The following is a 27958-nucleotide window of genomic DNA, read 5'->3' as shown; positions in this document are numbered from 1 at the left end:
AGAACTTATCAAAGATGCGAATCCGTTGCAATTGCAGCAATTCAATAAAATCTATCTTTCAAAATTGAAAGAAAGATGACTATTTAGCTCCAGATTGAAGTGGACTAATTCCTTTTAATTTTGAACACAGAAGAATTTGATCTTAATTGAGGGGTAAAACTAGTGTTCGGAGTGAGGTCCGTGGTAATTCTGACGAATCATCTCATGTGCCAGTGGTTGGATTTAGTGAAAAGACATCATTTAAAATTTAAAGAAGGTTCAGTTTTCATTTGAAATCTCGCACCACTGGACCCTGGCTCCCGATTGGCCAGGACTATATTCTTAAGATAGGATTTGGTGGAATTTCCTGTAACAATCTCACTCGTTCTGATTCCATCTTTGAGGGTTGTATTAATCGGATACCCCTTGATTCCAAGTGTGATGAAACCGAATTGATACAAATATCATTTTAAATGGGTGTCATTTCAGAAGACAAAAAAAGGCGGGAAATGTTTGTGATTTGAATAAAGCCGATGGAAAACAGGGATTGGCTGAGGCTGCGGTTCCGTCACCACTGAAAGACCAATTAGCATGTGAATAGCAGTGGATCTTGTATGGGAGAGAGACAGAACGTTCTATCTTGGCTGTGGGAGAGTCAGATCATGGAATGAATTCAAAAATGTTCCTTCTGAACTGTAGCAATGCAAAGCCCAGCTCGCAGAGGGAGAGGGTCCGAGGAACTCGCTGCTGATATGTTCTCTTCCTTCTGACAGATGGGGGAAAAATAACCCTTCTTGACCCCTGTTCCATCGCCTGAGATTTGGAGCGGAAGTTGGCTGTTATCTTTGGTTATCTAGCTGTATGAGTATTGCTGATCTATCATAAAGCTAGATAACCGAAAGTAGAATTCACTTCCAGAGCTTCGGGGGAGTGAACAAAAGATGACCAAAATGCAGAGTCAGAAAAGAAAACTCGCGGCCACAGTCATCATTTCGGCTGGAGACAATTCCACAAATCAGGCCTCCAAGCAACGTGAGTAATTTCCCTTTCTGTATAAGATGAACGATGTTTCAAGTCCCTCCACTGCAGTGAGTTATTGTTAAAAAAAACCCGCAAATTGCCATTCCATTTGAATTCGTTTCGAAACCAGGCGGCCAAGTTAACGTCGATATCAAATGGAAATCGCGTTTGCCCCCTTATTTTTATCACATCAAAAGAGCGCATGGTTAAAAGTGGCTGGGCCTTTCTCAAGGTTCCGAGTGGTCGTTGATTGCGAAGGCTTCGTGAAAAAGAGACATTTGTCTTAAAAAGATGAAGCATTCCTTGAGACTCAAGCCCCAACCGGCGCGGAATGTGCAGGCAGATTAGCCTTTTTGATTGGGTTTTAGGTTGGCCCCTTTAAGAGGTCAAGTTCTCGATAATTGGGTCACTTTTCAGGCAACGTTGGCAGCTGTTTGCTGTTGGCCTCCAGGTATCCAGGAACGGTGAAGTGGAGCAGAAATAACGCCAACTTTTCTTTATTTTTTTGTGTGTGGAAGGAGGCGGGGGCTTCCAGAGGCCCTCGCTCCTCTTTCCAATACAGACGGACCACATTGGGAGCTCCCCATTCAACCCCGCCAGTGACATGGTTCTGAATTCTAATGAGATGTCCACTTTTCGACGTTCTCTCACTTTTCCATCCCCGGACCCAAACCCTACCATCTCTAAGCGCCCTCTGATGTTGGAGGAGCCTAATATGGTTCACCTTTAGCAGTCGAAATTTGATTGATTGACATACACTCGCCTGCTCATTGGAAATCAATCCACTTTATGTCAATTAAAATGGAATATAAGCCTCCATCGGATTATAACAGCGACCAAACAATCCTAAAGCGACAAATTGTTTTAAAATTGTATAAATGTAAGTATTTACTCTGTAAACTATTGCGCCCCCATGCCAAAAAAAAATCATTTAACGGTATTTGCCTTAAAGAAATACCACAACATTGAATTAAAATATTCATTATTTGCCTCTAGGTTGTATCAATCTGATTTTTTTTTGTTGAATTTCGAAGAGTTTTCAGGACGGTGGGAAGCATCTGAAAAAGAGAATGCTTCTTACAGGGTTGGTCGGGGAGGAGGGGGGGGCAACACCTGTAAATGGTCAAAGAAGGCAGGAATGTTGACTCCGGTCATGGAAAGAGGTTAATATTTCTCCCGGCCACTTGGTCTCACCGAGTCCTTCTATTTCCGTTCGTCCAAAACCTCATTTTGAGGGCTCGACGCGTCTTTTTCTGCTCACCTGTCCTTCTATCGTTTCGCTGACGGCGTCGGCCCAGTTCTCCTTCCCTGAAGGATAGTGAGCGATGAGATACCCTGGAGTGTTGACCTTCCAAGTGTACCCTAACAGACCAATGTGTGGTCCAGTGCGGAAAGCTGGAACCGCACGGTCACCGGGCGACCAGAATTCTGCTGAAGCAGAGGGTGTTGTATCCCGGTCGACCCTCCATCATGACCCGAATTCCGAATGACTGGAAACCCCGTTCGAAAAATCGGTTCTCACCCATTTCTCGCCATATTGTGGAAGGGGTCCAGAGACCCTCCTGGTGATCTCCGAAAGACACCGCGCTTCTCCGAGGGGAGCGATGGGGAGCATCGGTCGTATTCCAGATTCTGGCGGGTGTGGAATGCGCTTTTACGAATTGCTCATCTCAGGGCAACTGTTCCTCTTCATCGGCAGGGATTTTCCGAAAATGTCCTTTAATTGAAGCCTTCTCATTTATCGGAGGTGTTGAAAATAGCCGGGTCCCCCTCTCATGGTATCTGGTGTCAGACGTTTTCCAACCAGGGTTTGACCCTGGTCAGATGTTGTTGCCCCCACTTCGAATTGACATCGGATGCAGAAGGAAAGTAAAATTGCAGGCGACCTGAAAACAAAAAGAAAAGGTGAAGGTTGGTCATTGCTGGGGGTGGGTACTCGGAGATGCAAATGCCTCCGATCATTTGTAACCTGGGCAGACAATGGACGTCAGGTGAAAATGCTGGGGATTCAATGTGTTGGGGGCGACGTGGGTCTCAGAGAGTGCGGTTCACATATCATTCCGGCCTGAACTAAATGGACTGGCATTGACATGGGAAGAAACGTGCAAGTTTAGCTGAGCAGATTGCGATTAAGCACGGCCTGCCTTTGTGAGCTGTGGACTCTTGATTTTTTTCTTTCCGATTTCATTCCATATTTATAACCCCTCCCGTCCTCCACCAATATTTCTCCTCCTCCTAATTTTGCACAGAGGTATCAGGTGACACTGTGAAACCTGAATGTGAAATGGCTCCAAACCAATTCATGAAACATTTGAGGCATTGCCTGAAACATTTTACTGTGCTTCCAATAGGCACAGCGATTAGAGTATTGAAGAAGAGTAAACTTTATTTTGGAAATAGTAGATCATTGTATAACTTTGTACAATCCAGATGAGGGAAGTTTTATGCTGAAATAGAAGCAAAAAAAAAAACATGCTGGAAATTATCAGGAGGTCAAATTGTATCTCTGGTCAAGAAAACCAATCCTGTGGACCCTTCAGGTCATTAAGATGATGCCCAGCGAACGAATCTGAGAGCGGTTTCATCAGGGTTCCCAGCCATTGGTCCTAATCAAATGTGAAGAGTACTTGAGTGAGTGAGAAGGGGAAAATTTCACAGTACACTTCACACTCTGTCAAGAAAAAAATGAAGGAAATTAACTTGCCTTGAAATAAATGTGCACAGTTGTGTGTACTTCTACTTTGGGTTGGCTTCGCGGACGAAGATTTATGGAGGGGTAATGTCCACGTCAGCTGCAGGCTCGTTGGTGGCTGACAAGTCCGATGCGGGACAGGTTGCAAGGGAAAATCGGTTGGTTGGGGTTGGGTGTTGGGTTTTTCCTCCTTTGTCTTTTGTCAGTGAGGTGGGCTCTGCGGTCTTCTTCAAAGGAGGTTGCTGCCCGCCGAACTGTGAGGCGCCAAGATGCACGGTTTGAGGCGAGATCAGCCCACTGGCGGTGGTCAATGTGGCAGGCACCGAGAGATTTCTTTAGGCAGTCCACAAGGTACAGTTGTGTGTAAATAGCATGTAAAAGTGGAATATTCATGACAGAGTTGCAACATTCATATGTAGGACGAACGTAGATAGTTCTCTGTTGTTCTGTTGTTATGTCCTGTATTCACTTCACAATTTAATGATTGAAAAGAGAGGGGAGAAAAAAAACTGAATTCGGTAACTTTCAGTCCAAAAATTATTTATATTTAAAACGATTCACTAGAACAAAAGTTGGATTCGCTGATTGTGATTAGATTTTTGTGAAGATGGAGAGCTCTGAGCAAGATGCCTTCAAAATGGAGCTGATGAATAAAGAAAAATCTATTTACTTCAATTAAACTAAATGCAATTGCCCCGAGCTGCTGTCTCGGTAGAACTGATACAACATGGTATACTCCCTGTCTACCTGTCTCGAGAGTTTTACTTCTTAATTGTTCTTGTAATTATTAGTAAGTCCGTTGGATTCCTTTTTTACTCAACTTCTGAATTCCAATTATCTCTGTTTTATAATTGGATATGTTTTGTTCTTAATAAGATATAAAGTGTGTAAAATGTATTAAAGGCTTCAGATGGCTTTTGACAGAAGAGAGCACCACTCAGGTTAAAAATTATGTGGTGTATAACTGCACGGTAGCAGAGCTCTTTTAGCAACTGGTGGAAAATCCAACAGATCCCGCAGTTGTATTGAATCAATAGAACAAGGTTATGGTTCCAGATCCATAACTTTGCATCAAAGTATTTTACTCTTTTAATTTTTGTCTGTAATGGTCAATGTTGAAGATTTACAGTACACAATTAAATCTGAGTATCATTAAAATGTATTTTAGAGAATGCAAGAGGGAGATGCATGGGAACAGGAGTAGACCATTTTTGCTGCTCAAGCATTTGCAAAGATCTTGGTTAATGCTGAACTTCAAATCGACTTTCCATCTTGATCAGCTGCTCCTTTTGATTCACTGTAGTGCAAGAATCCTTTGAAAGCACTATTAATTATATTCCATACCTTCCACAGCCATATTTTAAATTGTTGTACTTTCTGTTGCTGTTGACATGTGTTAACCATATAACCACTTACAGCACAGATCAGGCCAGTTTGGCCCTACTAGTCCATGCCGTAGCAAATCCCCACCCTCCTAGTCACACTGACCAGCACCCGGTCCATACCCCTCCAGTCCACTCCTATCCATGTAACGATCCAGTCTTTCCTTAAATGTAACCAATGATCCCGCCTCGACCACGTCTGCCGGAAGGTCATTCCACATCCCCACCACCCTCTGCGTAAAGAAATTTCCCCTCATGTTCCCCTTATAATTTTCCCCCTTCAATCTTAAACCATGTCCTCTAGTTTGAATCTTCCCCTTTCTTAATTGAAAAAGCCTATCCACATTTACTCTGTCCCTTTTAAAATCTTAAACACCTCTATCAAGTCCCCTCTCAATCTTCTACGCTCCAGAGAAAAAAGCCCCAGTCTGCACAACCTTTCCCTGTAACTCAGACCCTGAAATCCTGTCAACATTCTCGTGAACCTTCTCTGCACTCTCTCTATTTTGTTTATATCTTTCCTATAATTTGGTGACCAAAACTGTACACAGTACTCCAAATTTGGCCTCACCAATGCCTTGTACCATTTCATCATAACCCCCCTACTCTTGAATTCAATACTCCGATTGATGAAGGCCAACATTCCAAATGCCTTCTTCACCACACCATCTACCTGAGTATCAGCCTTGAGGGTACTATTTACCATCACTCCTAAATCCCTTTGTTGCTCTGCACTCCTCAATTGTCTACCATTCAATGTATATGACCTATTTAAATTTGCCTTTCCAAAATGCAGCACCTCACATTTATCTGTATTAAATTCCATCAGCCATTTCTCAGCCCACACCTCCAGCCTTCCTAAATCACCTTTTAATCTACGGTAATCTAACTCACTGTCCACAACACCACCAATCTTTGTGTCATCCGCAAACTTGCTTATCCAATTTTCTACCCCTACATCCAGATCGTTAATATATATAACAAATAATAGTGGACCCAGGACCGAACCCTGAGGAACTCAACTGGTCACCACTAGCTTCATGATGCTCTCTGCACTTTATTAATTGGCCAGTGTTTGGGTTTCTAGACTATGCATGTATGTATTGGGAGGAGCAATCCAAACTTTGTTGCCCTTATCTAATGAACATTCATTTGTCCTTTATATCAGGGTGGTGTCACTGTAGAGCCAGAAAGAACAGAAATCCGACCTAATATTTAATTCCAGTTTTCTTTTACCCTCTCTATTATAACAATTGAAACCAATTATTGAACTCTAGAGGATGCCCAGCTAAAGTCAAACCCCTCAGCTACCTCAGTATGGACTTCTGTTGTTATGCATTCATTAAACCATTGCCAAGCGCTGCACCCATTCTTCACTTGTCTCCAGCCAAGGAATGAAAATGCATTGGAATGCCATCATCTACTTCGAAATATTGGACAGTTCTGCTTCCATTTTCCCCATGAAAATGGGGAATAGTTTTTGAATATTTTATATATAATTTTCCAAACTTATCAATATTATCAACATTACTGTTTACAACATCAACATTGATTAATAATTTACAGTTATCAATTCTATCCCAGATTTTCTGTAGAGTTCAAGCTTTTTCTGTCCCCTTTCCCTCGCACCCCCCCCCCACCTTACCTCCTCCACATTTAACACTATTTAGATTTTCCACAATTCTCCCAATCAAGGGGGTATAATTTAGTTTATATAAATTATTCAAGTCATCGTGTATTCTAACTCCTAGATATTTGATCCAATTCTGCAGCCACTTTAAATGAGTATTTTCTTGATATTGACTATAATTCCCCCTTAGTAAGTGGCTTTGCTCTTGTCCCAATTGATCTTGTATCTGGCAATTTCCTCATAGTGCCAGATTGGACAACAAACTTGTTGGGGCTGCCAGATACATCAGTACATTGTTGGCAAATAAATTGATTTTATGTTCTTCCTGGCCTGCTCTAAAACCTTTGATGTCTGGATCTCGGCGGATGGCTTTGGCCATTGGCTCCATGGCTCGTACGAATAGGGCTGGAGATAGTGGGCACCCTTGTCGACCTGATCTTGTCAGTGGGGAAGCTGTAGAAATTTGTCCCCAAGGAAAATATTATGTGGAAATTAATGAGTCATCCTTGCCTCCAAGGACCTGTTGTTTACTTCATTGAGATACTGTTCCTCTTTGAGCTTCAGATGAGTTAAATTGACTCAAATATTGGAAATAAATCCAAGCGAAATAGGAAACAATTTAAGTATCATAAGCCAAATTATGGATATTAATCTTAGTTCAAAACCTGGGAGAGAAGAAGGGCTAATTTTTTCAATGAAAATCTGCAAATCATAGAAAATGCAGATCAAATTATCTATCTTTCATGTGAACAGTTTTGCTTTGTGATACTGAAGCAGAGAGAATACTAATTGGATAATTGAAGAGAGGATTGTGACCTGGGAGTTGGGGAATATGAGCATTCCCAATCCAGCTGGGAAGGTGTGAATTCAAGTACCAGGTCTGAACATGTCCTGGATTCACTTAGCTTGGTGTGACTGGATTAATTAATTTTGTATCTGATATGTGGATGAACTCTGTTCTTGTAAGGAAGGGTTTGGAGTTATGGAGCTGTGACATTTATTGTTCTCTCAGCTGATGTAAATTTCAACAACGAGTATGAAGAGAAAAGGGGTTTTAAGAGCTTTGTGTAAATTTAGAATTGTAGTTTGAAAGGAGCATCACACTATGTCATCGAGCTCACTCTTGCTGTGCTTTGCCACACCCCATTCTTGGTTATGAAGACAAACTAGTTTGATACTCAAATTATCTACTTTGGGAGCAGTTTTCTCCTTTAAGATTAACGCAATCAAAGACCCTGTTTCAATGTTCTTGTGCTTAATCATTTTTTTCCCGCTCATGGAAGACAAATAGGGCTTTTCCCCGTTTACCATGGTTAACCTTTATCTCTCTGTCAACATCATTTTTAAAAAAAAAGAAACTGCAGGTAAAATATTTGTTTGGACAATTGCTCCTCTAGTAAAATCTTTTCTTATGCATGAAGTCCTTTCAGACTATTCGAACAGATGTGGTGCTCTACCTTACAAATCAAAGCTTTTCTTCGACATTAGATGTTGTGTGTTTGGGAGGCATGAGCTAGAAGGAAGGGCATCTAGAGAATCAAACTATAACCGTTGTTTGATGAGTTGTATATCCATTGGATCGGAAGTTAGGATATCAATGGGTGTTTTTGAAATACAACTATTAGCCCTTTTACTCCTGATTAATTATTTGAGCCACATTTAATGTGTGAATTTGTACACAGATTCGATGCAACTTTTACTTGTATTTCACTCAGCTTCACACCAACAATTAATGTTCTTTTTCAGTAGTGTATCCACCTATTTTCATTGTTACCAAAGAACTGAAGTCAGAAAATTAGTGAATTGTTGCCAAAATGTAGCTGTAATTTTGTTTTGTTGAAAAACAACTGAAATTTTGAAATTCTGTTTGGGCATATTTAGAAGTACCAGAATGTGCCCTGAACCTCCCTGATCTGCAGTTTCGCATGCCCGTGAGTGTAGGAATAATTTATTTCAGACCCTGCAGCACAGTGAAGTTCTTGCTTGTGGTATTTTACCAGGTAAGATGAGGTGTTGCCCAGCACAGTGGTGTGACACATCTATCATTTGAATAAGATGTCAAATGTAAATTGCAACAAGTCCTTTGTATCTCTAAAAATGTACACTAGGTCAAAAAAATGGTCAATTGGAGTGAAACCCAAGAATCTGCAGATATAGTGATTGTAGTAAAAACACAGTGTGGAGGAACTCACCAGGTCTCGTAGTCTCCATGGGAGGTCAAGATCTATAACCAACACTTCAAGCTTGAGCCTTTCACCAAGGCCCAAAACATTGGTTATAGATCTTGACCTCCTCTGGATGCAGGAAGGCCTGCTGAGGTCCTCCAGCAGTTTTGTAATTTTGATTGAACTTGTTAGTGTTTAATTGTGTGAAATTGCACTGTAGAAGTGGTGGAGGTAGCAATGGTGAGTGAGCTTCAGAAGTGATTCAGCCATCAAAACGTGTTTTACAGTACAAGATCCTTCCCTTCTTTTCACTTTGGAATATCTCACACCATTGATCATTCAAGTGATCATCTTAATCTAAGTGCAAAATGCTGGCGATGTGTGTCTGAAATAAAATAGAAAATTCACAGGTTGGGGAGCATCTGTGGAGAGTGAAATAGAGTTAACATTTCAGGATGAAGATCTTTCATCAGAATATTAGCCTAACTGTTTTGGTGGGAAGCTGATGGATTAATTTGACTTGCATGGAAAATAAAATTATGAAGGAGTATGTGATGGGTGGTCAATCAAATTGTGACAGTTTACCGTCAAACGGATTAGGTTAAAATTACTCCTCTCTCTTTCTATGTCTTTTGTTCTATCTTTCATCACTTCTTCCTCTACACGTCCTCTACACTTCTGTCAGATTCTCTTCTTGCTTTTGCATCATGATGAAGTTCATTATTGATCATTTACTATTCTCAGAGCATCCTGTTAGTTTCTTTTACATTCAGAAAAACATTTCACATCATAACTCTTACCTCAATTAAAATAAACTCTTGTAACTAAGCACCATCTTCCTTTCACTTCAAGTTATTCTTTCTAACAGCTTTGAATTATGAAATGCTTTACTTTCCTCAGTGTTCTACAGTCTAAAGACTCTTAGAACGTGGGTGGCAAGACATCAAATTACAAAGATCTTTTTGCCTGATCTTCACCTGAGTTTGTTCCCATCATGAATCTGATATGATTTTTGGCCAGATTATGGCATTGAAAATAAATGGTCCAGTTTTTCAATTGGACTGCTCTAGGAGATGTCACAGAATCTCATGAATCTTCGAGGTGTGAGATAATGGGGTCAATGAAAAAATATTGCCCATGAAGGAAATGCTTCTAAGGTGGCATGGTTAACATAATGGTTAGTGCGATGCTATTTCAGAGCCAGAAGCCTGGGTTAGAATCCATTCTTTCTGTAAGGAGTATGTTTGTGTTCCAAAGATATACAGGGTTAGGTTAACTAGTCACATGGGTGTATTTGGGAAGCTCAAACTTGTGGGCCAGAAGGGCCTGTTATTGTACTATATGTCAAAACAAAAATGTTTGCTGCAATTTCATGAAGAAGTCTTCCACACCCCCCCACCCCCCCACCCCACCACATTCCAATTGGAGCTTGCTCGGATTAGTTAACTTCACTCTGATTTCAATCAGGCATGCTGGAAGGAGAGCAGGATTGTTATCAACTGCAGATTCTTGGAGATGGTGGTGCATTGGAAGAAGAAAGATCTGAGGGGAAGATTGTTCACTGGCAATCCTCTTTACAAACCAAAATGTATTTTTCCAACTTCAGCAGGTTTGTGAGGCAATTTTGCTTTCACTAAGCCAAAATAGTCAAAACAGTTTTAAAATTCTTTCTGCTTTAGTTGTTATATTTAGCCTATTTAAAAACCTCTTGACAACTGCTAATATTTTCACTTTTACCAGTTACTCATTATGTGTGCACAATTTCTTTTTAAACTTATTAGCGTTCCATCTTAAGTAGTTTCCTTTTAATTCCATGTGGGGAAATCCTCAGTTGATAGCTCAGGTTAGAGCTACCATAAATGTTCACCCAATAGTTGTGTGTGTGTGGTTGTGTGTGGTTGTGTGTGGTTGTGTGTGGTTGTGTGTGGTTGTGTGTGTGTGGTTGTGTGTGTGTGTGGTTGTGTGTGTGTGTGGTTGTGTGTGTGTGTGTGTGTGTGGTTATGTGTGTGTGTGTGTGTGTGTGTGTGGGGTTGTGAGTGTGTGTGTGTGTGGGGTTGTGAGTGTGTGTGTGTGTGGGGTTGTGAGTGTGTGTGTGTGTGGTTGTGTGTGTGTGTGTGTGTGGGGTTATGTGTGTGTGTGTGTGTGTGTGTGTGTGGGGTTGTGAGTGTGTGTGTGTGTGGGGTTGTGAGTGTGTGTGTGCGTGGGGTTGTGAGTGTGTGTGTGTGTGTGGTTGTGTGTGTGTGTGTGTGTGGGGTTGTGAGTGTGTGTGTGTGTGTGTGGGGTTGTGAGTGTGTGTGTGTGTGGGGTTGTGAGTGTGTGTGTGTGGGGTTGTGAGTGTGTGTGTGTGTGTGTGTGTGTGTGTGTGTGTGTGTGTGTGTGTGTGTGTGTGTGTGTGTGTGTGTGTGTGTGTGTGTGTGTGTGTGTGTGTGTGTGTGACATGATTGATAGGAATTCCAGTAAATGATTTCCAATCCTAACTCAGGGTCTCTGAAATTTTGGCACATTAGACCATCCCTTCTCTTTTCAATCTAATTTTGGTTTTCTGCAGTAAAATCAAATTTAAAAGTCAGCCCTTGGATTCTAGAATCCTGATCCTTATTCTCCCAACCCTCTCCAAAGCACAATTCTTTTGAAGGTGGTAAGAGCAAAATTAGATGCAATGTTCTGAATGTGGTTTCAATAGCGATCCATGCAAGCTTAGTGTATTGTCCGTAATTGTGACAAGTAGGAAGATTTATAGTCTGTACTTTGGCAATATTCCCACTGTTATGCTGAACTTGTGTTCCTGAAGTTCCAAGTCATGACAGTTCCAGCCAAGATCTTTGGTATTCTGTGTCTATCTTGGAAAACTGTTCTGTCCACAAAAATTCAATCTACGTGATTCATGGCCAATGGTCAGTTTACATTCATGAGTAAAATGGACTTCATTGGTTCAAACAAAGTGTTTCCAATGTTGAGGTGAGCAGAAAGTGACTGTCTTCAATAACAAGGGAGCACTTGTGTGGCATCAAAGGAACCAAACAAAAATGAAGCCAGTGGAAATCAAGAGCAAGTCTCTCCATTTGCTCAAATCCTATTTGGCACAATCAAATTAGCTTTTCCACCAGTGAGTTCTGTGTCTCAACATGGTAGCCAAATGGTACTTTCACTACATCATTAAAGATAAATGTTAAATTTTGGCCTGATCAGCAATGCACAAATCCCAAAAGTGAAATAGGATAGAAGCCTTTCTTCATTTATATTCATACATCATGGGGCAAGGCAAAGCAGGTTACTGCAAATAATTACTTACATTTAACATCGTTACACTTGAGAACACTGGAATTCAGCTTTGGGTTTTCTTACATGGTGTGTCTCTGACTCTCCTTGGTACATCTCCAAAATGTTAAAGAAAGCCTGGATATTTCTGCCATCAGAACAAGTATCTTTGTGATGAGCCACCCTCCAACAACATGGGCCGACGAGCCACCCTCCAACAACATGGGCCGACGAGCCACCCTCCAACAACATGGGCCGACGAGCCACCCTTCAACAACATGGGCCAACGAATCACTCTCCAACAACGTGGGCCAATGATTCACCCTCCAACAACATGGGCCGACGAGCCACCCTCCAACAACGTGGGCCGACAAGCCACCCTCCAACAACATGGGCCGACAAGTCACCCTCCAACACCGTGGGCCAACGAATCACCCTCCAACACTGTGGGCCAACGAATCACCCTCCAACACCATGGGTCGACGAATCACCCTTCAACACCGTGGGCCTTCCACCTATCCAGTTACTGAAAACTTCACATAAATAAAGGAGGAGAATTTAATAAAAAATAATTTTACATTTTTAACTTGTATTCCCAATTTTGGAAATTGATGAATAAAGAATATGAAAATTAACATATTTTTCCTGAATTTATTTTACGAGTTTCTTGATGGGCAGCTTGAGGCCCATATTTTTATGTGTAGGTCTTCATAGCAGCTGGCATCAAATAAAATCAGTGACCACTTATTATGATGTTCTAAAATTGTCTTGCAGGGAGGTTTGAGTCTTGACCAAGATTTCAGTAGCATTTCCAAAATTCACTTTTATCTTTGACCTCCTCCACCTCCAAGAACCACTGGAGCAAGGACCTCCAAGGTCTCCTCTTAATACTGAAAGATGGTGACTGAATTTTTTTAGCGCACCCTCAAAAGAGCACAGCAGCATCAAGGTAGATGATGTGATCAGGTCTCAGAGAAGTGCTTAACCTTTAACCTTCTGACTAATAGATCCGAGTCATGCTAACTGAGCCAAGCTGACTGTTGAATGATAGAAGGAGCAGGAATATATATATATTCCTCTATTCCATGAATGCCAGAGCCAGTGTTATTTGAGATCAGCAAAGTGAGAGAGACTGGAAATTCAAATGCATTCTTTCTGCTGCATTTGATTTTGCCTTATTTTCCGATCAAGCCATGTTGTGGAATAAAATAAAAAGTCTTTCCAAAATCAGGATAAATAATTCACTGGTGCAAGGTGGCAAGAAATGTGTGTAATATTTAGTACTCATTTCGGGGTGATTAATTTGCGTACAATCATGGAGGTCCTCCGTCAATCGATGGATGTCATGTTACATCATGTATTTATTTTAAATATTTACAATTTTTTAATAAATGAAATAAAACTTATCACATCTTATTGATTTCAGCCACTTGTTTGCTTGTTAACACTTTGTAATGGTGTGGGTATTGAGGATGTAGGTCTCACTCGAGTACGAGGGAGACTCCTGTTGAATATGACATTGAATGTATTTAAAATCTCTCAAATATATAATGTTCGAGAAAGATAAAGAGGAAACCATGATTGAAAAATATTAGATTTGGGGATGGAACAAACGAAAGGCTTAATCTTTCATTCAGAAGTTGGTACATTCTCCTTGTGTCTCAGTGGGTTTTTTCTGAGGGCTCTGGTTTCCTCCCACTATACAAAATGTACCAGGGGTGTAAGTTAATTGGGTGGCACGGACTAATGGGCCAAAATGTCCCGTTACTGTGCTGTATGTCTAAATTTCCCAAGCTGGTTAATTCAAAAAAGCCATCGCAAAGTGTTAAAAAGGAGTCAGATCAATTCAAAAGGATCTTTTTACCTTGATTCAAAATCTTTAAATCCTTTAAATAAACAGCTGATTGATCATGAGAATAGTATATGTGTGAAATGTATTTGGGGAGAAAAATAGAGGTGAGAAGTGGGACACAATGTTCACAGGCTGTTCCTCCATCCATTCTTATACAGATGCATCTGCCCTTGGTATTATCCATTGTCACGGTGAGGCCAGTGTAGAGCTTGAGGAACAACTCATATCTTCCTTGTACACAGCCTTAAACCTCATGGGTGGCACAGCCAGCATAAGGGTTAGCGCAATGTTTTTACTGTGCCAGCAATCTGCCTCTGTTTGTAAGGAGTTTGTATGTTCTTCCTGCGCCTGGTTTTCTCCTACGTTCCAAAGATGTACAGAGCTATTAGGTTAACTTCGCAGGTTAGTTGGTCACGTGGATGGGCTTGTGAGCCAGAAGGGCCTGTTATTACGCTAAATCCCTGAATTAAAATTTAATTAATGGCACGATCATTAAATTTGGATAACTCTCACCTCCATCTAGTTCCATTGTTTACCTCTTCCTTAGCTACCCCTGTATTTCATGCCCCCGCCCCCTTCACAGTGGTCTCTCCCTCAGTCTATCTCTCCATCTCCCCCACCTTCTGCCCAATATCCTATCACCCAACACCAGCATAGCTAGTGTAGTGGCTAGAGCAACACTGTTATAGCTCCAGAGACCAGGGTTCAATTCCAGCGATGTCTTTGTACAAAGGACTTTGTACGTTTCCACCTCCAGCGTCTACGTGGGTTTCCTCTGGGTGCTCTGGTTTCCTCCCACCCTTCAAAATGTACAGGGTTGTAGATCAATTGGGTGTAGTTAGAGTGGCACGAGCTCAAGGGCTGTTGTATGTTCAAACTTAAATTTAAAATTTTGGCCCTTACCTAGATTCTTTCTCCATTCATAAATACATTATCAGCTATGTTTATCTTTTGTCTCAACCCGAAACATTGACTGACCTTTCCTACACATCAGCTATCCAGTCAGTTGCCTGGCCCACTGGGCTCCTCCAGAAGATCATTGTCTTTTTCCACAGGAACATGTTCGACATCTTTTTGTTCAAGATGAAAAAGTTTTTTATTCCTTTCACAAAGTGACACCTAATGATTTTAATATCCTTTCAGGTGATATTTGTGTCATGTCCTGTGAAAAGAAAGGTTTGGCAAAGATGTGTTAGGTGAATGATTCTGAGATTCTTGTTCCGAGTTGTCTCTGAAGGTTGAGAACAAATGCAGCAACATAAGGAGGAGTTCCCCCCAAATCACTTCTTTCTATCCTCATTCACAGATGGATGGATGGATGGTGGGAAATACAGAAACTCGTGTACGCCAAGGCATCATTTGGGAAATATCTGCAATGAGATCAATCTGCAACTCGGGGGGAGACCGAGATCAGTTACTTGGTGCTGTCTTTGCTATTTCCATACACATCCTATCTAAATCTGAAGTAAAAACACAATGAAGTAAATCTGAAGTAAAAACATAGTGGAGTCACTAGGGATGGTGTAACCTGGTGCAGTAACTCATGGTGTCCCATACCAGACCACACAGAATCCTTCATAATTTATTTGTACTAATGTTACTTGTAAATCGCAAATACTAATTACCACAACATTTACCGCTGCAACCGTGTCTGCCTGTCCCGCATCGGACTTGTCAGCCACAAACGAGCCTGCAGCTGACGTGGACATTACCCCTCCATAAATCTTTGTCCGCGAAGCCAAGCCAAAGAAGAAGAAGAAAATAAGTAGCTAAAACACCAGAAAATTGGACATGAGCAGCAACGATAAAAACACCAGCGGCAGCAAAAACAACAGCGCGTGCTTATAGCGCGTGCAGACATCACAGTAATTGGGTAATAATGACGGCTCTGACCGGAGCACATTAGAAGGTTCAAAAAGTAAATTAGCATAGAGTTTTAGCCTTGTAGATATATTAATACATGTACGCTGAGTTTACGGAAAATGTTTTTGCTGTTATAACAAAAGACAGGGATATTTTATTTTTTTAAAAAATACATTTCAGCTGAAATTGCAAAAAAAATATTTTTAGTCAGTCATCTTAGTGACACCTTTCTGATGGTGACACTTGGTGTGGTCCGCACCCCCTAGCTAGTGGCTGGAGAAATTCATCCAGTCCAATAGTGTACTTTATGTAGCAAAAATAAGGATATATAACCAATGTTCTGGGCTTGGACCCTTCATCAAAGTATGAACAAAATGTGGGCAGGTGCCCAAACAAAATTTTGTGGGGGAAGGGGCAGGGGGAGTAGCACAGTCCCACAGACAGGAGGTAATAGGTGGATGAGAGGGGGGAGGGCACACCAGCAAACAGGGGCAGGAGGGGGATGGCTCTGTGAATGGAGAGGGAAGGGGGTGAAGAGCTGGAGGAAAGAAGGCAGAGGGAGAACGGGGAGAGGGCTAGCAGAAATCGGAGAAATTGATGTTAATGCATCTGGTTGGAGAGACGGGATAGTAGGTGTTGCTCCTCCAATTTACAGCTGGCTTTGGGTTTGACAGTCCATGAGGCATTTACTCCTATGTAAATCTGAGGCTGATCAGGAGGCAAACAGGCATCTGAAATGTCGGAGGCCATTGGTATGAGTTAACCCCTCAACAAATAGTGACACTGAATGACTGAACCCTGAATTGCTGAAGCAAATATTGCTCTGGCATCAATGTAAATTTCACTGCAATGTGTACTCACTCTTCAGGCATGAGTGAGACCACCACTGAATCCTAGAATTAATATATTTTAAACCTATGGAACCTTTGTCCCCAGCCCAAGATCATTCATGAGGAAAATGCATCAGATTTTGGGATTGAACTCTGTTCCTTTATATGGTCCATTTACTTTCATCTGCTAGTTATTTGACATAGGGTGCAAGGTGGTGCAATTCTGCTGGGGTGTTAACATTGCTCAGACTAGTCCAGATCTCACTTACCTCCCTCCTTGCTCCACAATCAATGGTCACTGTCTTCACTTATAGCTGGATGTCATTAGGGACCTTGGAATAGTACAGGAGGGGAAAAAGAAAGCAAGCTAATTTCTTTGTGGAAATTGAGTGACCCTACTGTGCAAACAGAGTGAATTCTCATGTGTTTTTTTTCCTCACTGCTGGCTTATAATCCCCCTCAGGCCTAGAGCTCAATATTGGAATGTTTCTTGCCCACATTCCTTAACACTTCAACCCAGTGTCTGCACAATAATGAGTTTCTTTCCCCTCTATGTTGTACTGTGAGGAGATTTTAATAATCAATAAGGGGGAGGCTGTGAAAATCTGGCTTCTTTGTGCTATTTTAATTCAATTGAAATCTCTTGGCCTCTGTGCTGAATGGTAGTATTGTGTCCACTTCATCTAGCTCTCACTGACAAGAACTGCTTAAAACTCAAGAGTCTCTGTCCATTTATTAAGTATGTTACGAATTTCTTGTTAATGATATTTTCTCACCAGACGGGCTTGCACCAGTTAGATCCTGTCTAAGACACATGTTTGTATGTCTATGCAAATAACATAGGCACCAAATTTCCCAGCTGATTCAGTGGGTGCACCCTCTAGTTAAAAGCCTCAAACTTAAATCAAATTTAAAGAGCGACTCAAATCTACATTTTAAAATAATAATATTGAGGTCTCGTGCTAGGTCAGTTATTTATCTCCATTGAAGGAAACATCTTTGATGGTTACAGTTTTGGCAATTAGGGATTTGCCTTTTTAAAAAAAATCAATTAATTTAATTGGTTTAACAGATTGGGGCGGTATGATTAATGTAGTGGTTAGCTCAACACTATAACAGCAACCTGTAGGGCTTACTACTACAAGGACTTTGTACGCTCTTCTTGTATCTGCGTGGGTTTTCCCCCAGGGGCTCCAGTTTCCTCCCACTGTTCAAAACAAACTAGGATTGTAGGTTAATTGGGGCAGCACAGACTCATGGGCCGAAGGGACCTGTTACTGTGCTGTTTGACTAAATTTAAAACCAAAGAAGCGTAAAAGACACTGGAAAACAGAAAAAGAGAAGACTGACTGCATTCTGACTTCAATCTTTCAATAAATCTTGTACAATTCTTCACTAGTCGAAGAATCTTAAATGAAGGGACAGAGTCACGAGATTAGAGGGGAATCATTTAAAGGTGAAGTGATTGGGAACTGGTCTTGCAGAAGATGGCTCCTCTCTGTAAGGAGTTTTTTTTAACGTTTTATATGGGTTTCCTCCCTCCCATCTTTCAAAAAGTACAGAGATTGTAGGTTAATTGGGGAATTTAGGTGGCACAGGGTCATGGGCCGCAATATCCTGTTAAATTTAAAATGTAATTTTGCTGGCTAACTCTCTAGCATCTAGAACAATTCCATTTTGCTGATGTACAGTTTGGAAATCTTTGGTGCGGCATATGCCCACATTATTGAAAAGGAAACCATCAAGCCATAGTGTCACACTTGGAGAAGGCAAAGAGTCAATGGTGTTCCTCAACTCATAGAGTGATAAAATTTTTAATTTAATTCAACATGCAGCACAGTAATGAACCTGTCCTTCCCAATTAACCTACAACTGCCATGTGCTTTGAAGGGTGGGAAGAAAATGGAGCACCCAAGGGAAACCCACGCAGACATGGGAAAAATGTACAAACTCCTTACAGACAGTGTGGAATTCGAACCTGTGTTTCTGGTGCTGTAACAGTAATGTGCTAATAGCTATACTAACTGTGCCACGGTTGTGAACCTCGTAATCATTTTCCAATCACTCAGCATAAAGTTGCAAAAGTCCATGATTTTTTATATGGGTTTTTGAATATTTTTAAGAATTTTCAATTAACATGCAGTCAAAATGAAGAATAATCTAAGAGAAAAGCATCAATATACAAAATAACAAAATAGTATAAATATCGGCCTGCATGTCGATATTAAAGAAAATGAGAAAAAAAAGAGTCAACATGTGATTCAATTATTATAAAGAAAGAAAAATTACAATAATACCACAGAAATGCAAATTTAATGTCCATATTGATCCAAAGGGAGAAAAAGATAATAGAGAGAAAGAAGAACAAAAGAGGGACCCTCCCACCCTCGAGAAACAATAAGAATGAAGAAAAGAGAAAGAATAAGAAAAGGAAAAGATTGGCTTCACCTCGGACAAACCCCACTCCCATCAAGAGACAAATAACCTGACTTATCGAGTGTCCTTGGCGCTGTGAGCACCGGGAGGGGGGGGGGGGGGAAGAGACAGGAGAAGGGAATCATTAAAGATTTACCCCGATATACCTTGGGTATGAATTCCATATTCTTGAAAATACATCCTACCTGCTTCTGAGGTCATAGGTGATCTTCTCCAGGGGAACACAGTTATACATTTCTATCTTCCAGCGGGTCTAACCTAGTTGGGAATCAGATTACCAAGTAACTTCTATGCATTTCCTGGCCACTGGTAAAGTGAACTTAATGAATTTTAATTGATATTTCGACAGCCTCATTTTAGGTCTTACATCTTCTAAATTCCCCAATAAAAATAATTCAGATGCCTGAATTCCAGTAATTTTTTTTCCCAGGAGAAAACCAAAATCTTCCCAGAAAATCGTCACTTCAGGGCATGACCAGGTTGAATGCAAGAAAGTACCTATTTCTTCACCACATTGAAAAGATTGGTCTGATATTTCCGATTTGTAATTTTTGTGGAGTGAGGTATAGCTGATGCAAGAAGTTATATTGCACCAGTCGACACCTTGCATTAATTGTGTTAGTCATGCTGTCCTGACATAAGTCAGACCAGCAAAATGGATTAATTTCTATTCCCAAATCTGATTCCCACCTTTGTCTTAATTTATCAAATTAGGTCCAGCACTCACCATACCGAAATAGAGACTTTGGTGTGAAAGGGGAACACAAAAACAATATATTTCATAAATATATTCCAGACGGGAACCCCTAAACAAGGGCTTGATAATTAGATGGATAGACTTTACAAAGTGCTACTTAAATACACCTTACCAAGTGCTGGTTAGACCATAGGTAGAGAGTCATGAATAATTCTGAACCTGCAAGGAGTTCAGCAATGGAGTTCAGTGATGCCATGGGTTAAATTAAAAAGAGAGTCACATTGCATTCCCTGAAATTTAAGGTTTGATTAAAAAGGAACTGATGGGACAGATAAAGAAAAATCCTTTCTGTATTTTTGAGAAATCCAAAGGTGGCGGGGGGGCCACGGTCTTTTAAAAAAAAAAAATTGTCAGGTTCTTCTTCTCTGGCCAGTCCAACTCAAATTTTAGTATTTCAATGTCAATAATCAATTTTAAAGGTGAGATTGGTGAATCAATGGTACATTTTAGATAATGGGAAAAGTCTGCTGTCTGAATTTGGGTGTCGTCATTGCTTCAGTGGAAGAAGAGGCTCATAAGGCCTCATGTTCCCAGATTCCTATGCTTGCATTTCCTTTTTCATTTAGTAGGTTTTTTCTGTTTTTAAATTTTGCGAAGGCCATCTCAAAATTGGCAAGTAGTTTCCATTGTTGCAGTGATGACATTTGAACTAAAAGAAATTCATTAGGATATCCTGAAAGGAATGTGAAAGGTGAGATATCAATGCAGCTCATCAATGAGCCTTTCCAAAAGGCTTCTCAAGGATAATATGGATTAGATACAAACGACAGCTTCCCCTTCACAAGTATTTCAAGGGCAGGCACAGTATGAAATGGAAATAATACTCCTTCTAACACGATGTAGACTCTGTCTTAAGGGTATCACAAAGGGGACATTATACTGGGTAGGAGGGCTATAAGGTTGAAAGGAGCTTCAAAGGATACAAACAAGAATGCTTGAAAGGAGATACATGAGAGTCTGAAGATGGTGGAACCTGGAGCAGAACTCAGCGGGTTAAGCTGCATCAATGGAAGAAAAAGAATGGCCAATATCTCCGGTCTGAACTCTTTATCAAGACGAGTTTGGCTGTACAGTTTATATGCTGAGAAATGGGGGTTCCCACGAAGTAGGCAAAAAGACTGCTAATTTGGAGATTGAGAGGGATTTGGAGGAAATGGGAAATTAATGATCTGAGAAATGTGAGTTTGTGAATGAAGAATATGGTATCAACAGAGAGAGAAAAGAACACAAAGGAGTTAAAGAAGGAATGTGAGAATCTGAAGAATATGGGAATCAAAGAAGCTTGCACACCAGGTTGCTATGTTATCAATCAATTTAAATGTGTTGGAAGTGGAAGCTTGGAGTCTTGAAATAGAACAGTGGTGTGATGCAGGCTTGCAGAAAGCATGTGGATTATGATTTCACTGGCTGGACGCGAAGAGGAGTAATCCATAAGTCAGAGCAGAGGGAAAGTCCCAATGATGTTTGGATTAGGGCAGCAAACTTAACCTGACCTTGTGACTACCTAACCTCAGCTGGAGGTTTCAGTGCAAGTCGTAATAGAGGCAATTAAGAGTTTGCACTGCAATTGATTGAATATTCCTGGAAATTTTGGATCATTCATTATCTGTAAAATATCTTATATTAATTAGTCAAATATCATGACCCAAGCATTTTGAAACAATTGTATTTTATTTCAGAATTTATTTTTTTGCTATTCAATTTACATTGCAACCTATTTTTGTACAGTTAGTCTACAGAAGCAGCAAATCAGATCATTGAATTCTGTGCCTTTCTTTACAATTTTTGTCTAACAAATGAATATTTTCTACAACTTTGGGAAGGTTCTCTATTCTTGCACCAAATTAAATCATGAGATCTTCCATCCAAGAAAGTCAGCAATAAATCATTTGTTCAGCATCTCAGAAAATCAATACTCAATCAATATTTTTTGGGTGGCAAGTAAATGGCTCTGTGTGTCCCTAATGTAAGGCAGAGGAGACTTCCATGAACAGGGTGGTGAAGCTCTATCTAAAGATGTTGTTGGTGGGCATGAAGTATGCAGGTGTAATTTTTATGGGGAAGAAAATGGGACTATGCTGAAGGCAGTCCTAGAATAGAGCAGGATGAAGAGTGATCAAAGATTGTTCTGTTGGGGTGAGGGTTAATGGTCATGAATTCTAACAATTGGGTCATTGTCAGGAGGTAGGGTTGGTTAACAGAGAATGTCCTCTTTGGCCACAGGTTTCGGGCCACTCACTATTCACCAAATTATTAGGTAAGCACTTTGCATGTTCAACATCCTCCCATGCAATTGCAGGTCAAATGCATGGAGGAACAGGAAAGAAAATTACACATTTTGTGCAACTTGATGTTTTCAAAATGTTTTATTTTTTTTATTCAATTTCTATTGAAGTATGCAAACTCCTAATGAGATGTAATCCAATTGCTTAGCAGTTTTGCATTCAACTGGGCTAAATCACCTCTCCCATAAAAATAATTTAAATATGTATAAATGAGGCCCAACTGACCTAAATGTTCATTTATTCCATTCATTATTTTTCTATTACCTGGACCTTTCTCTTTTTTGAACTTCAGGCACAAAAACCCCTTTGTGATTTATCCCAATCCTCTTAAAATGCAGTTATGATTAATGCGGAACATAATTATTTAATTCCATCCATCCATCAAGCTATTTGATTTTAAAGATGAGTAGTGGCAACTTCTGATCGTATTGAATCAATTCATCTTTAGACATGATATGAACAAAATTGAAAGTATAAAACATTTTAGCGTATAGATTGACTTAAACAGGCCAATATATGTTATGATTTTTTTAAAAAATGAAAATAAGAGATGGCTATAATAAGAATATAATGAGAAATATTGTTAATTGGGTTGAAGAAGAATGGTAATGAGATCATCTACAGGATCGAAAAGAATTACACACATCTTCCCAAAATTGGAATATTATAACGATGGTATCTTTGCTGATCAAACTTGGTCATACTTTACAACTTGTTCTCAGCCTTGTTATTTCAAAGACCTCTTGCAGATTTGTTTTTAAACTCCTTTGAAAGAGAATTGCTCACCACTGTCACCTTGCGACTGTGCGGATCTCCCAAAGGAACACTCGTCTCTCCAGAAAATAAATGTACATTTCGCTATTTGTCTCTCACTAAATTTTGTGTGCAATCATTTTAAAAGTGAAAGAAACCAAGTTACACAAGCTTGTCGAATGAAATTGGGAAGCACTTCCAAAATTCCAATTTCAGGCAGTATTTACTTACTACAATTTGATCTTGAAAGGAATCTATCTGTATCAAAGTTTCAAAATTAATAAATAAAAGATTTATTTCCTCCAAAGTGCCTTCTCTGGTTATTACTGATACCATACATATATGTTATGATCTAGACTGGCACCTCGAGTGCTTTCTTTTGATTGAAGTACTGGCAAATAGGCATGATCTTGAACCAGAACTCCAAGGTGTCAGATTCTGCGGCTAGGTTCAAAAAAAAAGGGGGGGGAGGAAATGCTGAATAATCTTGCTAGGTGCATTTGGCTGCAGTTATTTTGCGATTTCTCTGCTAATTTAATGCTACAGCTCATGTGTAGAGAATGCAACATAAATGCGGCATGCAATCTTGTACAAAGTTGCAGCGGCCTCATCGCTATGAGAACATTAAATGGCTTCATTTTCACAATATCAAAGATCTATGTATTCCTGAACTCGGCTAAAGCTTTCAGAGATTGGAGCCTGAGGATCTAAAGTGCTGGGGAGGGCCGATACTGTTTCTTCAATCCTAGCAGTATGCAGGGCATGACATATCTGGCATGGACTCCACAAAATAACAAAAAAAGCAAAAGCCCTCAAGTGATATCATGTGTGTTTAATTCATGCCATTGCCTCGACATTGGATAACCCACATTTATTGTGTTAAGTGGATGTTGTGAATGAATCTGAAGTCATTCAAATGTCATAAATATGGGGCATTTTGTTCTGAGAAATCTTTTCATGGTTTACTCTCTTTAAAGTAGCATTAAACCCCAATCTCTATTTCACTTTTCACATTACCTTACAGCATAGAAAGGAAGCCATAATCTTATTCCTCCACTAATTTTCCTTATAACCTCTTTACCCCACATTTTGTTTTCATCTTTATGGCTATTTGCTCATCAGCTGGCAGCAAGAGGAAATGGGGAGAGGTTGGGCTGCAAATGTGGGTGGGGGATGTGGGATGAACTGTCCGGGCTGGACCCCTCCCAGGCATAGAGCAGACTGCGTGCACCCCTTTTACCTTGAGCAGCTGATCAGGGTGATATAGATCGAAGCTTCTGTGAACTGCAGTTGCAAGCACGGAAGTATCAATCTTTACAGAGGGTGACAAACAAAGATATTTCACATACATAAAAATTACATGAGATAATTTTTAATGCATTATTAATACAGCAGTGGAGGACTGATTATTTTTAATTTGTTGCCCTACTTATTCATTTCTGAGTTCATCACTAACTTCTGTCAATAAATAATTGACATGAGTGGTGTACGCTGATGATGTCATCATGCGCTTAAAAAACCAAGGGGAATTTGTATTATTTTTAATTTAAAAAAATTTCGACATGCACCACCATAGCAGGTCAATTTGGCCCGATGTGTCCATGCTGCTCAATTTGCACCCCATTAATCTGCACCCTGGTACGTTTTTGAAGGGCGGGAGGTAACTGGAGCCCCCGGGGGAAGCCCATGCAGACATGGAGAGAACGTTCAAACTCCTTGCAGACAGAGTGGGATTTGAACCCAATCACTGGTGCTGTAGAGGTGTTGCACTAACTTGATGTTTGGATGGATTTGACAGGAGGTGTCTTTGTAGGAGTAACCCATAGGAAATGGGTACGTTTCAAGTCGTATCCCAAATCCCATCTTGCGCAAATTTTACAAACACGATTTGAACACTTCTACCCTTTGAAATTTAAATGAAGACAAAAAACATAGGTCCAAGGAATGTCCATGTATTGTTTTCTATGTTCCCTCTCCATTTTGATTTCTTGTCTGCACTAATTCTATGCAGTGTCTCCCTATTGGATAGAGGTTGGATGCTTTCACTGTCAGATTTACTCATTTTTCCCTTTCCTACCTGAGCTTTCAACATCAACGTGAGCCTCACTAGTTGTTTTGGCATTTGTTGTTTTTTTTTCCTCTGATATAGGCTTCCTGAGCAAAACTTGAAAAGACTGGAGGGTTGACAGTGGTGACCTTCAATCATAAATATAAATGACATCGCTGCTCATTACACCGGGTAAGAAACTCAAAGGCTGGGTTTAATAAATGGCCAACGGTGACTCTCATCAAATGCCTAGACTTATTCATAAGCACCCCCTTCCCCCCACTTCCCCACTGAGTTCTGTTTCACTGCATTGTGCAGCTGTTGTCTAGACTAATATCTAAGCACCACCCTAATTTTTCTAAACAGTAGGATGAGTAATGTGGATCTGAACTATAGCTATTTATTTTTAGAAAAATAGGATTTTGGTGTTTTGTTTATTTTTTTTTACATTTCTTTTATCCCTTCCTCTCCAGATTTGTGCTCAGGTTCCAAGAAGACCTGACATCCTCCAGTATACCACCCAATGTGCCCATTCATTCTACATCATGGTGTAGTCGAATTAACAAATAGATAAACTTACCTTCTGATCATCGAACATTGAAGCTTTAATCTGTGTGGAAAAAAGACTTGTTTAAATATCACCTTTACATACTTTTGGATAGGCCCAGAGCAATTTACAACCAACCAAATTTAGTCTCTGCTGTGATGCACTGACAATGAGAGTCAGTTGATGCGCAGCAAACTCACACATGACCAAAATGTGACAGTGAATGGATAAGTTAATTTTGGTGCTGAGGGGTAGGTCTCCTGCGTGTATATCTAAGATCTGCGTGGATCTAAAGAATTACATTTCCAGCAATCCTCCCCCCATTTCCTCCCCACCTCCCTCCGCCCTAATCAGCTTGGATTTTTTGGGGGGCTGAAGATGGATAAATTCTGGTGGAATAGATCCCTATAAAATGCACATCCACACTCGTGGTTTGAATGAGGGAAAATGTTCAACTCACTATTCTGCACACATTTAGACTGACAGATTTGTGTCTCCACCCAAACTACAGATGCAGCCAATGTGAACCGTAGCAATGAGTTGAATGTTTCCAATAGAGGATTGGGCGCTGATCAAGCAAATTGTTTGTTCTGGATGGTGCCAAGCTTCTTGAATGTTTACAGAGCAAGGTATATGGAGATTTTAAGTTGCATTCTTGATATGTCTTGACATTGCAAAGTTAAATGCCAAGATTTTGGAAATTTGCAAGGTGAATCACTGATCTGTTGTCGTGGTTAAATTTAACTTTTTAAAAACTTCGACATACGGCATGGTAACAGGACCTTTTGGCCCACGAGTCCATGCCGCCAATTACACCCAATTGACCTCCAACCCTGGAGGGAGGATGGGAGGATACCAGAGCCCCCAGGGAAAACCCACACAGATACTGGGAGATCATACAAACTCTTTACAGATAGCGCGGTATTCAAACCCGGTCCTGATCATTGGTGCTGTATCAGCATTGTGCTAACCGCTACATTAACTGCGCCACATTGTTGAGCTTTCATTCAACAATGACTCGCAGGATATTGATGATTGGGGAGCCAGTGGATAGTGCTACTATTCATTAGCTCGTCAGAGACCCTCTCACTTTGGAGATGATCATTTTCTGTCACTCGTGAAGCATGAATGTTTCAGCCACTTCTCTGGGTCTTGCTGCTTACAGGCACGGATTGCTTCATTTTATGGAGAAGTGTAAATGGAAATGATTAACATCCAATGATCAGTGAACACTCCACACCTAATCTTCAAGAACAGGAAATCATTCCCAAAGATTTGAGGATGGTTGAACCTGCAACACTGCTTCAAGCAATTGTCAACACAGTTTCCACATCCACAACAGTGATTAACCTTCTAAAGTATTTAATTGGCTGTCCTGAGTGGGATGTAAAAAATGTGGCATAGATTTAATTATTTTCCTTATTGATATTATCACTCAAAACACTCTCGAGGTCAAAGACTGAAACAGATCCATAGTTCTTTTATTTAAAGATTGCTGTCATCAACAATTTCTTTACCCTCTGAACAATCTAAACTTTGCAGTCTGAATTCCAGATTTTTGAACGAAACTTTATTATTAATTATTAAACAAAAATAATCATGAGAAATGATGGAAGGATAAAGAGAAGAAGCCAATCTTGATTTCTTCCTCACTTTCTTCAACTTGTTACCAGAAAAGCTGTTTTAACGAAACATGAAAGAGCAGTTTAACAGAGCCAGGAGAAAATGTGAATGCTTGAAAGAATAACAACATCATTGTTCCTATTTTCCAGCGAATCCTTCGATCAAGAAAAAATAAGCCTCAAAATCCACTCTGAAGACTGCAATTTCTTTTGTTTCAACTGTGAGGCAGTACTTCTGAAGATGGGAAGCTGTCAGTGTGAGTCACGTAGGGCATCCTGCTGGAAGGCAGGGGGATGCCAGCCTGAATGGCCAATTGGCAGCCATTTTGTGAGAAAGAGAACTTCTTACTCTGTACACTGCAGCCATCTTGAGGGTAGGGGGCTGCAGTTACTAAAATGGACGTATCGCCACTCTTTGTGGTATAAGGTAGGCAACTCAGTTCTCAGATCCACTATAGTGCTCTTCAGACACCTCCAACAAACCCTGCCCCCCCCCCCCTCCACTTTGCTCATTACACTAATTACCTCAGGAAGGAATGATAAATGTAGCTCGGGTGACCCAATCCCGTCTCTCGTATTCTTTCAAGCAGATAATCTGCCCTCAATTTTAATTTAATTAACAATATTTCAGAATTCTTTGATCATTCCTTCCATCCTTTTATAGATTGGTGATGAAGAACGTGGCCGGCATCTCTTCTCTAAATGCAGTAAATAAACTGATTTGGAGATTAACTGATATTATGCAAATAACATTAAAAAAAAACAATGTTCTATATTCCTTCCCTCCCTTCTCTATTTGCATGAGACAAATTCTAAAAAGAGCATTAAAAACATCAAACA

The 27958-nt window shown here is 40.3% G+C and overlaps 1 long non-coding RNA gene across 1 annotated transcript; it reads left to right on the top strand.

Moving 5' to 3' along the window:
* Positions 1-720: 720 nt before the first annotated feature.
* On the top strand, positions 721-27444 carry LOC138749821 (uncharacterized). Its single transcript, XR_011348878.1, has 4 exons — positions 721-1011; positions 25052-25141; positions 26008-26125; positions 27269-27444. It is a non-coding gene; the product is annotated as an uncharacterized lncRNA (long non-coding RNA).
* Positions 27445-27958: the final 514 nt, after the last annotated feature.

The sequence above is a fragment of the Narcine bancroftii genome, chromosome 14, assembly GCF_036971445.1.
Source record: "Narcine bancroftii isolate sNarBan1 chromosome 14, sNarBan1.hap1, whole genome shotgun sequence".
NCBI lineage: Eukaryota > Metazoa > Chordata > Chondrichthyes > Torpediniformes > Narcinidae > Narcine > Narcine bancroftii.
This window is presented reverse-complemented; position numbering and strand designations above follow the sequence as displayed.